General features: G+C 37.0%; 1 long non-coding RNA gene across 1 annotated transcript in view; it reads right to left on the bottom strand.

The window, feature by feature from the left end:
• The window catches only part of LOC143144337 (uncharacterized), a 74923-nt gene extending 56965 nt beyond the window's left edge, over positions 1–17958 (bottom strand). The window contains exon 1 of the long non-coding RNA XR_012991401.1: positions 17761–17958. This is a non-coding gene — a long non-coding RNA (uncharacterized LOC143144337). The remainder of the gene's footprint in view (positions 1–17760) is intronic.
• Between the last annotated feature and the right edge of the window lie 262 nt (positions 17959–18220).

The following is an 18220-nucleotide window of genomic DNA, read 5'->3' as shown; positions in this document are numbered from 1 at the left end:
CACGATACGTTTCCTTGCGCCACACCACTGGTCACACCACGGTGTCCACGTTGCTCAAGTTCCTCGTTTACACGAAGTGTCTTCTCGACGTACGTTCGTTACCGCTTGGCTCTACGTCGCTGCCGACAGGTTTGTTTTGTGTTATTCTCGGCCGCGGATCTGTGACCTAACGCGCGGAAGGACTTGTGGAATGACTCGGTGCGAGAGTCGACTCTAAAGTGTTCGATCGTTGTTTCGGTAGTTGCGTCCCGAACGGTCGCGCGCGAAGGAGACGCTGCTCCGTCGTGACCTCCAGGGCTGGTAGAATGGAGCTGTGATAGACCAGAGAATCGAGGAACTCGCCGCTTGTTCGTCGAACAAGGAGAACTTGGATGGGAGTTGCTGGAGCACCGACCAGAGATCACGAGTGTTGCGATCGTAGGATCGTCGACGATCGGCGCAGTAAGTTTCGACACATTGATTTTTGCTTGGACGACTTCGGTGATCGATCGTGGCAGTTCAGGAGAGGGAGGGTGAAGTTCGTGTGTTATGAAGTGGCACTCGGGTGATCAGTGGCAAGTTGAGCTTCTTATTTTTACGGTAGTGGTGATCGACTGTGTGCGGGATACACTCGATGGTAGATCCAACACAATTTCCCGTCTTGGATAAACGAAGGGGCAAATGTGGATCCTTCTCCTTTCGGCGATCCACTTTGCCAGCCAGAATCTTCAAGCTTTTTCCTTTTTGTTCTCGATTACTCGCGAAGCAGGTTACATTCATCTCGTCTTCTATTGTCGAGGTTTCGTTGCTTCGTCATTGACTATTCATTCGCTAGGTTGGATTTTTAATTCTAATTTTTATTCTTTTTGGAGCAACTCCGACCGAGCTAGATTTTCAATTTTATTTTTCGAACGTTGGAAATTCGAGCAGTTAGACTTTTGAAATGTAACGTCGGTATCGTTTCTCCGTCTTCGACGTATTTCTCGAATATTTTCATTCTGACATTTTTCGATGTCGTATGTCTATTGTTTTCCCATCATTGGCTGTTCACCAAATGGATTAACCTCTCGGTTCTCGTATCAATCGTTGTCTACTCGGAGTAATTTAGAGCCTTGAGTTTACTTCCTTATTGTGATCCGCTTTATTTCAATCTTTACACTGGACAGACTCACACCGTGCTTTTACTTTTTTCTTATTAGGAATCCATACAATTACATTCTTTAGTTTGAATTTTCTAATTATCAATAATCTATCTGATGTACCGGAGTCTCTGATTCGCTTCTTTGTTAAAAACGATTCACCGAATAAATTCAAACTTCTATTCTACATTTCCAAACTCCTAACACCATGATCGAGGATTCATCGTGTAAGTCAGATAACAATTTTCAATCCGGTACCAGGATTATTTTCAACTTTTTAAAACGATACGAGCGGATATTATTATTATTGGACAATTCTTCGAGTGTGTCTAACCTCGTGGCAGAAATTGTATTAGTTGCTGTAAACAGTTCGCTTGATGAATATGCCTTTAAAACTACAATAGCTTTCGGTGGTAAAAAAGATGACATCAGTCATTGAAAATATAAGTGTATGGGTGTGTGATCTCAGAGTCACACGAGATCATGGATGGTTAATGATGATTCACTGTACAAACTGCAAATTCTGTTCCACGTCTGCATAAAAAAATGCACCATCGCGTATTTTCATTATCGACAATTCACTCAATAAATTCGAACTTCTACTCTGTACGTGGATAATAATAATCTTTCGAACGAGTTCAGTCTCCAACCCCGTTCCATCATCGAAGGTATACCAAACAACGGATAATAAAGTGAAATAAATCACAGGTGTACGTTTAAAATCTTAGTTCTGGTTCTTCGTTCAGAAAACAAAATAGAGTCCCCATTCTGTCATTGTCAATTATACTCCTTATGTTAGTCAGGTCCTCTCGTTTCTTTCCGAACCAATGGAAGAAGTTAGAGTTAGTTGTAGGTTGTAAACTGTGGTCTTTAATCCAATATTGTACGATCAACGATGCTATGAATAAATTCGAACATCTATTCTACATATTCATGATTGAGAATTCAATTATGTTAATTAACCATCAGTTCCACTTTCCTATCATTAATGATCCTTCGTATAAACTAGAATCACTGCACCTCCATCATCAATAATCCACCATCCGTGTTACACTTTCCATTCAACATTTCCCTCGTCGAAAATTCGTCAAGTATATTAATACCTCCGCGAATTATTCTACATTTGAACAAACAGCAATATATCAAAGACTTCCGGGTCTTAACGCTTTGTTTTTATTATTGACGGTTTATCGAGTGAATTAGTGTTTCATTTACATCCCCTTTATCGATAATTTACCGAATAAATTCTAACCTCTCTGCTGGATCAGCTTCATCGTTAATGATCCACTGCGAAAGTTAAGCCTTCCACTCCAACTTCGTTATTTACCAAACAATTTAAAACTCTCATTCTATATTCGGATGACGATGAGAGTAAAACTCCTAACACCATGCTGTCCATAATTGACAATTTAGTTTCCCCTTCGTCGACGATACACTAACGAAATTCTAAACTTCTATTTTACATATCCATGTAATTACATCGTGTAAATTAGAAACTGATTCTACTGTTTTATCAACGATGTACACCATCATAGAAATTAGAACACTTGTTCTATATGTCACATCGTTATCAATGATCTACCACGTTAATTTCATCGACAGTCTATCAAGTAGATTCTCTATTGAGAATTAGAATCCTCTGTTTCAACAACGATGTATACCACCATAGAAATTAGAACACTTGTTCTATATGTATCATCGTCATCAATGATCTAGCACTTTAATTTCATCGACAGTCTATCAAGTAGATTCTCTATTGAGAATTAGAATCCTCTGTTTCAACAACGATGTATACCACCATAGAAATTAGAACACTCGTTCTATACGTATCATCGTCATCAATGATCCACCACGTGAAGGTTAGTTTCATAGATAATATACCAAGTAAATTTAAAATTTTTATTCTATGTGTTACTTCGTGGAAATTATAATCCGATGTATACCACCATAGAAATTACAATACTAGTTCAATATTTCTCTCCGTCATTAATGTGAAGATTAGTTTCATAGATAATATACCAAGTAAATTTTAAATTTTTATTCTATGTGTTACTTCATGGAAATTATAATTCGACGTATACCACCATAGAAATTACAATACTAGTTTTATATTTCTCTCCGTCATTAATGTGAAGATTAGTTTCATAGATAATATACCAAGTAAATTTAAAATTTTTATTCTATGTGTTACTTCATGGAAATTAGAATTCGACGTATACCACCATAGAAATTACAATACTCCTCCATCATCAATGCAAAGTTTAGTTTCATAGACAATCTACTAAATTCTAAATTTCTATTCTATGTGTTACATCATGGAAATTAGAATCCGACGTGTACCACCATAGAAATTACAATACAGTGTTCTATATTTATCCTCCGTCATCAATGATCCACCACACGAAGGTTAGTTTCACTTACAATCTACAAAGTAAATTCTAAATTTCTCTTCTGTGTCTCACGCCATGCAAATTAGAATCCGACGTGTACCACCATAGAAATTACAATACAGTGTTCTATACTTAACCTCCGTCATCAATGATCCACCACATGAAGTGTCGATTGTTTCACGTACAATCTACAAAGTAAATTCTAAATTTCTCTTCTATGTTTCACGCCGTGCAAATTAGAATCCGACGTGCACCACCATAGAAATTACAATACTTGTTCTGTATTTATTTCCGTCATCAATGTGAAGGTTAATTTCATAAACAATCTAGTAAATTCTAAATTTCTATTCTATGTGTTACATCATGGAAATTAGAATTCGACGTATACCACCATAGAAATTACAATACTCCTCCGTCATCGATGCAAAGTTTAGTTTCATAGACAATCTACTAAATTCTAAATTTCCATTCTGTGTCTCACACCGTGTAAATTAGAATCCGACGTATACCACCATAGAAATTACAATACTCCTCCGTCATCGATGCAAAGTTTAGTTTCATAGACAATCTACTAAATTCGAAATTTCCATTCTGTGTCTCACACCGTGGAAATTAGAATCCGACGTATACCACCATAGAAATTACAATACTCCTCCATCATCGATGCGAAGTTTAGTTTCATAGACAATCTAGTAAACTCAAAATTTCCATTCTGTGTCTCACACCGTGGAAATTAGAATCCGACGTGCACCACCATAGAAATTACAATGCAGCGTTCTATATTTATCCTCCGTCATCAATGGTCCACCACATGTTTCATGAACAATTTACCAAATTCTAAATTTCTATTATATGTGGTAGATCGTGGAAATTAGAATCCGACGTATACCACCATAGAAATTACAATACAGTGTTCTATATCTATCCTCCGTCATCAATGATCCACCACACGAAGTGTCGATTGTTTCACGTACAATCTACAAAGTAAATTCTAAATTTCTCTTCTATGTCTCACGCCGTGGAAATTAGAATCCGACCTGCACCACCATAGAAATTACAATGCAGCGTTCTATATTTATCCTCCGTCGTCAATGGGCCGCCGCGTGAGGATTAGTGTCGGGTTAGATCCGTCCGCGGACCAACGGACCGCGTCGGGATCTGAGTTTTAGTTTCCCGTCGCGAAGAGCGCCTTATCGACAACGTTTAATGAATGGGAACGCCGGGGCAGAAATAGAAACGGTGTGTTACGAACGTCACGGGACAATGAGAGGGAGAGCGTACCGCGTCGCCTCTCCGGCCGCACACGCGGTTTAACACGGGTTTCGCGAGCCAGCGACGCGCGCTGTTCGCGAGTTTATTATTCTCGTCGGCGCGCGTTCTATCGAGTCCCGTCGGAGGACGATCGATTGATAGCCGTGTAATAGGAAATGTTTTCGCGTTCCCGGCGTACAGCGCGCGCGATGGAGCTCAGGCTACTCCGCTTTGACTGTGCCCGATGAACCGACAGACGTTGTCGCTGGCTCGAGTTTGTCGCCTGATCGCCGCGTGTTTTTACGCTTCTCGAGACGATTCTCGGGATAGCTGTTAGCGATCGCTTAATGACAATATACAGGCTCGGTCATTTATTAGCCTGGTCGGTCTTTTTTTAATGGAAACCTACGCAATCTATGACAGACGACGCGCAAGTTAATGTTAATAACATGCTGTTGGATCGCCAGCGCTAGGTTAGATGGATCAGCCGGAGAAACATTATCGAATCTGTAACACGTGTACGTTAATGTTAATATTATGGATTTGGATTGCCAAGTATGCTTTTGATTTGGGTTAGGTAAGAAATCACTATCGAATCTATAACGCACGACGCGTAAGTTAGTATTAATGTTATGCACTGGGTTTGCCAAGTTTATGCCAGGGTGAGCGTCGGATAATGAAACTTCGTTAGATACATGGTACACCGTGCAGCAGATCTTCGGGTCTATGTTAGGTGGAGGATCTAGACGGAAACTCTGTGAAACCTGGGATTGTCGAAATTGTGAGTTAGTGCGATTTGTACGATGTAGGGACGGTTACAAGTCTAGGTTGTGTGTTACGTCTGGGTTAGCTGAAGAAACTCCGCTGAATCTATGACGTATGTGTAAGTTAATGTTAACATTATGGTTGCCAAGTATACCGGTTTCTTTGAGTGCTATACCTAAATTTACCGAATTTCACGAAGAAAAACACATCACTGCACCGTTTCTTTATCGTTTCTCATTCGAAATGTTAATTAATTTTTTTCTAATACATTGTTGCAGTCTTCTGCGAGCATTGAAAGTTTACAATTCATTTTTCAAATCATCTTGCACATGCAGCGATGAGAATCTGTTCGATAATCGAAACATATATTTATTGTTGTTCGACGTGGCTTGACGTTCGAGTCGGTCGAATACTTGTTAAAATTCACCGTGTAACGGAATGTGTATAATTATTTGAAATTTATGTCGTCGAATAAATTCTTGGTCGTTCACGTCCTCGAAATTCGTAACACTTCGATCGATGCCAAGCTCCTTCGTTTTCTTCGATTATGTTCGACATTCGGACACGCTTGTCTGTCTACTTTCTAATCACGTGATCGGCAAAAGCGGAATCGCAAAAAAAAAACAAAAAAACATCGATTTCTGATAGCGACACACGGTATACTGAAACGACGCCATGGGAGAAATCGTGCAAATTTTTCGAGAAATTTCAACGAAATTCTCAATAGAAATTATTTTATTTCGTTCGAAAATATTTTTTTACCAGGAATCGCCCTTTACTCCATTTCGTGTAATTATGATCTGTAAATATTTCTTTAACGTTTACTATTTTAATAGTAGTATTATTGTAATTTACAATGGACCCAAAAACAATCGGTTCGATAACAAACGTTTACTCAACTAACAATGAAAGGTACAAATACATTATGATATTTAACCAAAACCAAACTTGAATTTGAAGTGGGACTAATTTCTTACAAAGAATTGCCCTTTACTCCATTTCGTGTAATTATAATCTCTAAATAGTCCTTTAACGTTTACTATTTTAATAGTAGTATTATTGTAATTTACAATGGACCCAAAAACAATCGGTTTGATACCAAACGTTTACTCAACTAACAATGAAAGATACAAATACATTATGATATTTAACCAAAACCAAACTTGAATTTGAAGTGGGACTAATTTTTTACAAAGAATTGCCTTTTACTCCATTCTGTGTACTTATGATCTCTAAATATTTCTTTAACGTTTACTATTTTAATAGTAGTATTATTGTAATTTACAATGGACCCAAAAACAATCGGTTTGATACCAAACGTTTACTCAACTAACAATGAAAGGTACAAATACATTATGATATTTAACCAAAACCAAACTTGAATTTGAAGTGGGACTAATTTTTTACAAAGAATTGCCTTTTACTCCATTCTGTGTACTTATGATCTCTAAATATTTCTTTAACGTTTACTATTTTAATAGTAGTATTATTGTATTGTACAATGAACCCAAAAACAATCGGTTCGATAACAAACGTTTACTCAACTAACAATGAAAGGTACGAATACAACATTATGATATTTAACCGAAACCAAACTTGAATTTGAAGCGGGACTAATAACCGTACTACTATTCTGCGGTAGTACGATACTAAACGATTCTGTTTTGAAAGAAACAGTGAGGCTAGAAGACAGTGAAGTTCAGAAGAATGTGTTTCTCAGAGCATAAATTAAACGATGCATAGACGAAGATGACTCAGGGTTCAGATGACGTAAAAAGAATTGACTTCAACTCGGAAAGTATTCAGTTGGCGAGGTTCGCGGAGTACAGTTTCATTTTTCGTATCGCTCCATTATTTTGGAACATAATGGACGATCGTCAAATTTCTCTGAAAGGAGTGCAGTATAGATTTTTCAAGTATGGTAATTCTCGCTTTCGAGTAACGATTTTTACACCGGATTCAAGCAACGGAATCAGCTTGCTCGTTGTTCGTGTTCGTGCAATGCTGTCCTTATTGGTTTCCCCTCGAGATAAAAAACGCTACCCCGCTTTCGAGTTGACACGAGGTAACAACTTTATCACTTGAACGCGAGAATAACTATAATATCGCATATTAACCCGATGATACCACAAATAGTGTCCCATTGTGCATTTATTAAAGATCAGCAGCTTGGAAGACAAAAGGACTATGGAGTAGTCTGTGATCCTAATTCGAACTTGATTAATCATGTACTGTCTAGAATCATAAGTCATTGAACTCGCTCTCGTTTAAAGTAGTATATTTTCTCGTGTATTCAACATCCGTTAGGACACTGTCGTTAGTTTCTTTACATCCAAGACAACGAGACATAAATAATTAATTAATGATCATTTTGATACTTTGGTACTTGTCTACCTTAGGTACTCTTTATTTTACTATAAAAAAAAAATGGACATTTCGTTTGAAAATAAAAAGGTTGTACACACTGAGAGTGACATTCCACGTTTTCAATTTTAATTTTTCATAGAATGAAAACGTACTCAGTTTTAACTCAAGCGTGTCCAGGACCGAATAAGTTTGCATAATTTCTTACGAGAAACGTATCGGTCCAATCTCGGAAGTAAATAAATTATCAGGTTGTTCGGAAAGTCATTTCATTCTTATCGGTGAAAATGAAACACGATTTTTTTAGAGTGTACAAACATTCTATTAAAATATATATTCTCCGTTTTGGAAAACGAAATGACATTCCAAGCAACCCAATACTATTCCCAAGGAACGAAAAGTGATCGATTTTTTTTTTTTTAAACGCACAAATATACTAAAAATCACGCGGTTAATCAGCGCGATCGAGGAGAGGCAGGATTTGCTTAAAGTTTAAGTTGAACTTCGAAAGAACTACAAAGACCACCAGCAGACCCCGATAGTTAATTTCTCCGTGGTAAATAGACGCATTTCAGGACAGTCGGTAGAACCGAGACGGCGACAAAAAATCAAAAGAAAGAAACAGAAAAAAAGAAAAAAAGAAAAAGAAGCGTCCCACATACTACGATTTATCCATCGCGTCCACAGTGTCCCATTTCAAGCCAATTAGAGGCAATCGTGCTCGTTTCTCCGACAAATAAAGGAAACTGCGGAGAAAATGTTCGAAGCAGCCGATATACATATTTCCGCCGTTGCCTTTTTCCCTCCCCCATGGGTCGTTCGGTTCGGGCTCAATTAAAAATAATCACGACCGTTTTCGTCGCAAAATTAACGAGACCGTTGCGTCCACCCGGCTATCCAGGGCTGCGAGTAAATTCGTCGAATGTCATCTGCCGGTTCAATTGACGGACGAATTGGATCGAACGACGCTGGTGCGAATCATTGTGCGCAGGAAAAGAAAGATGCGGTCGAATCTCCGAAATAACGTACGAAATACTTGCTCGGTCGTATTTCTTTTCTCCTTGTTAAGGGAGTATTGTCCAGACTGTCATTTTTTTCGGTGTCTTTTAATTTTTTCTTTTTCTTTCTTGGCGGTAGGTAGGCTATTTTGTAGTGAAATTTTCCTGATAAGGTCTCTTTTATATTTTTTCTTTTTTTTTTGAGGTAAGTAGGCTATTTTGTAGTGAAATTTTCCTGATAAGGTCTCTTAATATTTTTTTTTTTGTTTCTTGGTGGTAGATAGGCTATTTTGTAGTGAAATTTTCCTGATAAGGTCTCTTTTATATATTTTTTTTTGTTTCTTGGTGGTAGGTAGGCTATTTTGTAGTGAAATTTTCCTGATAAGGTCTCTTTTTATATTTTTTCTTTTTTTTTTTTTAAGGTAAGTAGGCTATTTTGTAATGAAATTTTCCTGATAAGGTCTCTTTTATATTTTTTCTTTTTTTTTAAAGGTAGGTAGGCTATTTTGTAGTGAAATTTTCCTGATAAGGTCTCTTTTATATTTTTTCTTTTTTTTTTAAGATAGGTAGGCTATTTTGTAGTGAAATTTTCCTGATAAGATCTCTTTTAATATATTTTCTTTTTTTTGGCGGTACGTAGGCTATTTTGTAGTGAAATTTTCCTGATAAGGTCTCTTTTAATATTTTTCCTTTTTGGCGGTAGGTAGGCTATTTTGTAGTGAAATTTTCCTGATAAGGTCTCTTTTATATTTTTTCTTTTTTTTTAAAGGTAGGTAGGCTATTTTGTAGTGAAATTTTCCTGATAAGGTCTCTTTTATATTTTTTCTTTTTTTTTTTTAAGGTAAGTAGGCTATTTTGTAGTGAAATTTTCCTGATAAATTTATTTATTTTATACAGTATTTTCTCTGACCAGAAATATTAAAAATTATTGGAGTTATAGCTTCTTGATTTCTATCGGTTCAATTCTCGTGCTGGGAATAAACAAAGTTATATGTTTGACGATCATTTCAACGTTTATAAAGAATAGTCTAATTAAAGTTAATCACTGCTCTGTGGAAAATTGTGAAATTTTAGGGAAACGTAGTTTAAATTAATAAGGAAATTCTTAGATTCTTCCAGAATTCTTTTCCACCATATTGTACCATATCAAAAACCATAAAACGTATATCAAATACTTTTTTCGATGTTTGGTATAGCTTTGTAGATATTCGTAATCGTAGATTCACTTTGTTGTAGCAAAGTTTCATTTTTTTTTCAAGTTCGAGTCATTTCTTCGGTCCGTTTTATGTTTTGTTGTTTAATGATAGGTAGACTAGTTTGTAGCAATATTTTTCGGATACGTTGATCCATTTTATAAGTACGTACAATATCTTTTTTATTCAGAATGATTAAACGTTATTGGAGTTATAGCTTCTTGTTTAATGACTCTTCTAAACAAGATGCTGCATTCGCTTTCACTATTCTAGCAGATCTGCTAATCAAAAACCAAGAATGAGAAAGTACCTTCGTTAAGAAGAATATAGCTATAGCAAAACCTTGGAGAAGTCAAAATCTCGATAATGAAAAAAATGGAAACTTTAAATTCCGAGTTTATATTTTTTAGCTTTATTTTGTGTTTAGCATGTTTAAACAAATATTAAAACTCGATACTTTTAAGAATCTCTAGTTCTGGCGATAAAGACATATCTTCTGAAGATTCTTTCCAAATACGAAGTCAATCGTTTAACTAGACCTTGAGATATCATGGAAGTTAATATAAAATAACGTTTAATAACGTAATTCATAAAATAACGTTTCGAGAATTTCACCGACAGCAGAAATTTATAATAAAATTTCTATATCGTCGATATTTTCACAAATCGAAGCAAAACGTTTGCACAGATGTTTTCTTTTTACAATTGTACACTCTAAGAAAACGAAACGAAAAGAATCGAGATTTTTAAAATGCCGAACCACAAATCCCCTTAACGATCCAATACCAACGACGTGAGAAGGGGCTCTTGTCAGTTGCGCTTATTTCAGTATAGCTTTTCGATAGTTTCGTTTCTGGTCTGGTTGAAATATTCTTTGGTTACTCGGAACAATAGGATCACCCACTCAAATGACTCTATTGTTCCCTAAAGTATCCAATACGCGACGAGTTCTCGTACGTTGTACGAATTTAACAGTCGAGAAATATATCGCCATGTATTTAATTAAATGGAGCCATCGCGATCGATAATACGGTCGATCGGTTGTAAATTGTCCAGAAATGTCATTGTTTCGAGCAGCGTTACGAATGAATCTATTAAACGGTAATTCGCAATTCTGCAAGGTGGATTGGGCGCGATTCGAAGGTTACAGATCGATGAAAAAGGATAGCCGCTAATACTGCTCAGAGAATCTAGATAAAGCTTGGATCATTACTCTATCTGTGATAGCGATAGATATACTGGCTAGCTGTTACAACGTTCAGTGTTAAGTCACATTTTCGTACATGCTGCGCGCAGTGCAGAGCATACTTGAGACATCTCTTTGACACGGCCCTAACTCTTCCTACATACTTAAAGCGTGTTCCGTGTCACAAGTTTTATATATATGGGAGCGTAGCTTGAATACCTTCTGGCTAAATTTTGCAACTTTTGTTCGAATTTGCCTGTGTTTTTCATTTTTCTCCTTTTTTTTTTTTGTCGAAGACACCGAACAGAAACCGATAAAGAATTAACCAATCACACACACGTGAGAACGTGACATAACGCAGACTGCCGATTCTCACGGATAAATAGCTTTTCCATACGTCTCGTATTTCATTATGAATCCGCGTAGAAAACCAATAAACGATTAATGCATTACGTAAGTGATGGCTCAAATCGTGGTTTATTGCGTGGCGAAAATCGTTTCCCGATTCCCGCCAGTTACATTTTATTCGTTCGAACATTTCCGTGTACCTCTTACTGTTTCATGGATGAAAATGTCCATTAAATTACCCAAGTAGAAACGTGGCTTGATCTCTTCTCGAATCTGGCAGTTGAATCTCGAGACTTGTTTCCAATAGCTCTTAAATTTCTTACCATGCAAATATCGTTCAAGTTCCACGAATGGAAACTTGGTTTAACCCTTTGCGCTCCTTAATTTTTTTCTTTTACCTACCAACAATTTCTCGATTAATTTACAAACTAGGTCAAGAAATTAGGTCTCTATGTATTATTGTAATAGTGCAAACTGCGCAACAAATATATTTTTTATTTCTATTAAGTAGTAAGTTAGTTCTGTAATGTCGAGTCTAGCTCGACATTGGATTTGGTTTAAGAAATGTCGAGCCACACTCGACGTAGAAATTGTAAGAAAAGGTTAAGTCTGAATTTAATATCTTCTCGAATCTTCTGACTTATTTACAATAGTTCTTAAATTTCTTACGAATACCGATACGAACAAACAATCAAGTTCTAAGAATGGAAACGTGGCTTAACCCTTTGCACTATTTAATTTTTTTCTTTTACCTACTAACAATTCCTCGATTAATTCACAAACTAGGTGAAAAAAGCGGGTCTCGATACATCGTTGTATTGCAACAGTGGAGACTGTGCGACAAATATATTTTTCATTTATATTACTTAACAATTACTACTTAGCAAGGTAGTTGTATAATGTCGAGTCTAGCTCGAGTAGGGTTAGGTCTGAATGAAATATTTTCTCGAATCTTCTGACTTATTTCCAACAGTTCTCTAAATTTCTTACGAATACCTATACGAACAAACAATCGAGTTTCAAGAATGGAAACGTGGCTTAACCATTTGCACTATTAAATATTTTTCTTTTACCTACTAACAATTCCTCGATTAATTCACAAACTAGGTGAAAAAAGCGAGTCTCGATACATCGTTTTATTGCAATAATGCAGACTGTGCAACAAATATATTTTTCATTTATATTACTTAACAATTACTACTTAGTAAGGTAGTTGTACAATGTCGAGTCTAGCTCGACATTGGACTTGGTCTAAGAAATGTCGAGCCACACTCGACGTAGAAATTGTAAGAAAAGGTTAAGTCTGAATTTAATATCTTCTCGAATCTTCTGACTTATTTCCAACAATTGTTTAAATTTCTTACAAATACCTATACGAACAAACAATCGAGTTCCACGACTGGAAACATGGTCGAACACGTCGCGTTGTCTCCCATCCGTCTCTCCGGATGGATGTGTCATGCGTGAACACCCACTTAAAGGGCTTGTTTGTTGCGATTATATAAACAGTGTCCAATAAATATCAAGCCACGTAGCGAGACTGAAAACAAACCGCGAAATCGGAGCGCGCGATTGCATAGCTGGTCCAGCTGAGACGGAGCGCACATACGATAGACCAAACACAACGGAAGGTCAATGCAAACCGACAAATATTAGCGTGCATCGTTATACAAGGCGGCGCGTTTGCCAGAACGCAACGGAAGCGATAAGATAAAAATCGAGCTGCGGTTTAAATCGATCACAATGGCGCCTTTTCCATTCTCGTTCCGCGTTGTCCCGTCCGTTCCAACGACGCCGTTTCGTTTCATCAAGTTCAATCCGGATTTAATTGGAGCATCGCTCGTAATTCGTCCCGCGAGTCGTTGCGAGATCGCCGCGATTCTTACCTTCTCGTTCCGCGCTGAGTGCTCATTATTCGTTTCAATTAAAGCGACTCGGTGCGATTGCGCGGCCGGCGCCGCTAACTCGCATCCAGACGCGTATTTGAGGTTAGATTTCAATAACAGCGTTTCAGTTCCCGCCTGGTACTCGCTCGTTTTTATTCATTTCACGCGTGTCTGTACCCGGTTGCGTTCCATCGTTTCGCGAGACGAGAAATTCGTAAACGAATAATCGAAATTCGTATTTCCTGTACGCTACGTCCCACGCGATGAAATGTTAACTGAAAGTACGGGACGAAACAAAATGAGAGATATTATCGTGTAGAACGTAAAAGGATAGGTGAAATTTATCGCGCAGAGGTAAAAAGAAATCTATGCCCGGTATTTATACGATGAAAAAGGGATAAAATAATATAATAATTCGATAATGGTATCTCACAAATAACGAATTTGTCGTTTCATCCGGTTGGATTTCGGTGAAACCATTCGTCGAATTTTACAGAAATTTTACCGCTCGCGAGTATCAAGGAATTAAATTTTAATAGGCGCGGGATTCGATGAATTTTTTTTTTTTCAATTTTTTTTTTCTGCCAGCGAAACGATTGAAATACATACCACCAACTTCTTTTTCTATCGCGAACTGCTCGATATAGGAGGCTATTCAAATTTATGTACATTGGAAAATTCAATTGTTAAATTGCTTCCCGCGAATTCGAGACACTGTTTCTCATGCGTGAAATTTATTTCGTCATTTTTCCTGTTCGTTTCCCGTTTTCAACGGAATTAATTAACAGTCGCGAGAATGCGTGTTTTGACAAGTAAATGGAAAAGATTGAATGTTTTTTTGTTTTTTATCGAATACAGTTTCGGAGTCGAGAACTTGGAAACTTTCTTATTTCGATTAAAAACGAAACCTTCGGAAACATTGGCAGAGAAACAAGGAAATTGAAACGCGAAAAGGATAAATTCACGAATACGAAAAGCTCGGAATATTTAAACATTGAAGAAATTTCTGTTAACAACGAAACGAGGAAAAATACCGGAAACGTTCGCGATTTCATTCGACTCGTTTGTATTTTTCTACACTTAATCGATCGCTAATTGAAGTTAAATCGTAGCGATTTATTCGTCTTGTTGATCAGTTTTGGAGAGCGATACCATCAGTGAGCAATTACCGGAATCGAATAAAATGATACGCAGTTTAAATTAAATAGGGAGAGAGAAAAAAAAAATTAATGGTCTTGCTCGACGTCAAGTTCCCCTTCAAAATTGCGAAACTGCGTCTCTCTGATTCATTGTATGTAGATTGTCTTTGAGTTTTATTTACGCGCATTTATTAACATTAATTTCATGAACAATTACCTTTATTGTGCGCGAGGTATCCGATATTATGTCGCGTTATCGAACAGTTTGCGTCTGAAGAGTTCCGAGAAACGCTCAAGTAACATTAAACATCCTGTTACAGTATCGATATTTCAAAGGAAATTCTTCTTTCGTTTCACGATAATGCGTCGTGTTAACTCTTGACCTTTCGTTACGTTTGATAATGCAATCCACCGATCGTGGTCTCATTTACGTTTTTCGAACAACGTCGTTCCACAATTTTCATCCGAACGAGGAAACTCGTGACATTTTCCATTCCAAAATGAAACCTCGTCGCACCTTTGCTTTCTCTGAATTTAAAAGATCCTAACAAATTATTCAAGGAATAGTGATATTTCGCTGTAACTTCTTTTTGCTCACCAACCACACGAGAGTAAATTGTGTACAATTATTCTTGTAACGATTCTTCCGTACGAAGAATTTTAACGCAACATAATTAAAGTGTACTTGAAATAATTTTTAATCATTTTTGCGCTGAGATTTGTGTCGTTTAATTTTGAAATTTTGTCTAAAGAATCACTTGAATACTTTATAACGTATAAAATATTGTGCAACGTTCTCCAGCAAAGAATGCTATAGAAACATAATGCAGTATAAAATTAATTGAAGAGATACGTGAAACACGTTTATTCGTTGTGCTTCGTGTTTCTACGAATAATAACGAACGCTAAATAAAGAATAAAGATCTTAATTAATATTCCACAAGAGACTTGTACGCGTAACGAAAATTACGAACAAATTAAGACACAACACCTTGAATGAGAAATGAATAATCGTACGATGAAATTCGTATAGAAAGTTCTCCGACGTTCGTACCCGGTTATTTGTTAACCGAATTCAGTAATGCCCGACTCTGCTGGTAATAACTGTTCGAAAGCGTAAAAACAGCGAGCGACACGAAGGAGAAATGGAGGGGGGACTTCTAAGCAGGCGTTCAGTTTTAATTGGCGCACTGACATTGGGACCAACACACGTACTGTGCATTCAGGCGCCATCAGCACGTATCCACGTCGTCTACGGCCACTTTGACTAGCACCTTTACGTGAAGTTTTTGCAAATATACTCGCGATATGGTTTCTTTGTTTTTTTTTTTTCTCCTTTTAATTCGCATTACATGGAGAAAAGGATTTCATAACCCCTTGAAGGGGAAAATTAGTGGAGCAACTTGAAAATTTCGAACGAGGTTACGTAAATTGATAAGTCAACTCGAAGCTTTTATTGATCTGTGCAATTTTTACTCGAAAATTGTCCCGATACGACGCGCGTATCGAAAGTTACAATAAGATGTAACAATGCACGACGAATGCCACTAAAGCGAGTAGTCACGTGCAAGGGAGTGGGGGAAAAAGTGCATCAGAGAGCGTGGCTCGACTTCTATCGAACATATATTGCGAATCAAAAATATTTTTTGCCATAATTTGTGCAAGTGCATTATTTTGAACTTCATGTCTTGTGAAAAGTGTTCGAATTGATAAGAATTTAACAATGATTTTCAATATTGAATGTTTGGTAATTTTATTTGAGATTTCTAAGTTGCAACTTTGCTAATTTCTTGTGAAAAGTATTCAAATTAATAAGAATTTAACAATGATTGTCAATATTGTTCGGTAATTTTATTTGAGATTTCTAAGTTGCAACTTTGCTAATTTCTTGTGAAAAGTATTCAAATTAATAAGAATTTAACAATGATTGTCAATATTGTTCGGTAATTTTATTTGAGATTTCTAAGTTGCAACTTTGTTAATTTCTTGTGAAAAGTATTCAAATTATTAAGAATTTAACAATGATTGTCAATATTGTTCGGTAATTTTATTTGAGATTTTTAAGTTTCAGCTTTACTAATTTCTTGTGAAATGTATTCAAATTAATAAGAATTTAACAATGATTGTCAATAATTGAATGTTTGGTAATTTTACTTGAGATTTCTGAGTTGCAACTTTGTTCAGGTTTTCGTTAAGAGTATAAAATTCTTTTCATATGGTACAGAAAACTTTCTTACACAAAGCAGTTCAAAATGTAGTATAATATGCGTAGATCGATCACAGGTTTGCAAAAAATTGTACTCAAATTATTGGCACATCACGTATGCACCGAAGCTGCGGTGTTGTTTTTAAGGTCAAGGGTGGAAGAGGGAAATTAACATAAACGAGGAATTCGAACGCGGAACGCATAGTTCTCGAATACTTCCGTAAATGGAATTCCTTCCTGTTTGATGTACCACGCATATAAAGATCCGTAATTAATGTCTTCTTCTTCGAAATAAAAGTGAGAAGCCTTTACTCTTCCTTCGATTACAACATATACGGAAAAGTAAATGAACCAGCTCTATCTGCAGTCATGTTTATTCAAGATTAAATTAGGTGAAGCAGTCCTACCGTTTCCAGATTTAACAAATGATCCGAATCTTCATTTCTCACGATGATGAATACGATCTGTTAAATGGTCCAGTGCACCTTACCCAAGAAATGACACTTTCAAAGACCCCCATGGACCACATACTCTTCGTTAGACCTAGCCTCACCAATCACAATTAGTTTTACTATTTAAAAAGATATTTCTTCCTTCGATTACAAAATATACGAAACGTAAATGAACCAGCTCTATCTGCAGCCATGTTTATTCAAGATTAAATTAGGTGTAGCAGTCCTACCGTTTCCAGATTTAACAAATGATCCGAATCTTCATTTCTCACGATGATGAATACGATCAGTTGAATGGTCCAGTGCACCTTACCCAAGAAATGACACTTTGAAAGACCCCCATGGACCACATTCTCTTCGTTAGACCTAGCCTCACAAATCACAATGTGTCTTAATATTTAAAAAAATATTTCTTCTCTCGATTACAAAATATACGATCAATTGAATGGTCCAGTGCACCTTACCCAAGAAATGACACTTCGAAAGACCCCCACGGACTGCATCCTCCTCGTTAGACCTGTTATCCAAACTCACGCGATTCGTCATTACCAAGACGATTCGTTCTGCTTCCGAAGTTTTCACGCCTACCCGGCCCATACGACGCGTTAACTCGATGTGCGATTACGTGGCGCGATAATTTCAGGTTTAATATCGACTGCACGATCCGCTCCGTTAAATGAACTAATGCCACCCGCGGAGACGTACGTACGTGTAAACAAAAAGTAGCCGTGTATATGTTCCGTGTGCCGACGATGTGTCATGCATCGCGGCGCTCACGTTTTACGCAAACGTGGCTCGCGAACCTCGGGCTATTGTTTTGAATAAATTGATCCAGGTTTACGGGGTCGGAACACGGACTCAATAAATCTTATTGCGGGCCGAGATTTACGGCGGTTCATTTGTTGCATCTCGCTGGATTTATCG

The sequence above is a fragment of the Ptiloglossa arizonensis genome, chromosome 3 (genome assembly GCF_051014685.1).
Source record: "Ptiloglossa arizonensis isolate GNS036 chromosome 3, iyPtiAriz1_principal, whole genome shotgun sequence".
In the NCBI taxonomy this organism is placed as follows: Eukaryota; Metazoa; Arthropoda; class Insecta; order Hymenoptera; family Colletidae; genus Ptiloglossa; species Ptiloglossa arizonensis.
Note: the sequence above shows the minus strand (reverse complement) of the source record. Positions and strands in the feature narration are given on the sequence as shown.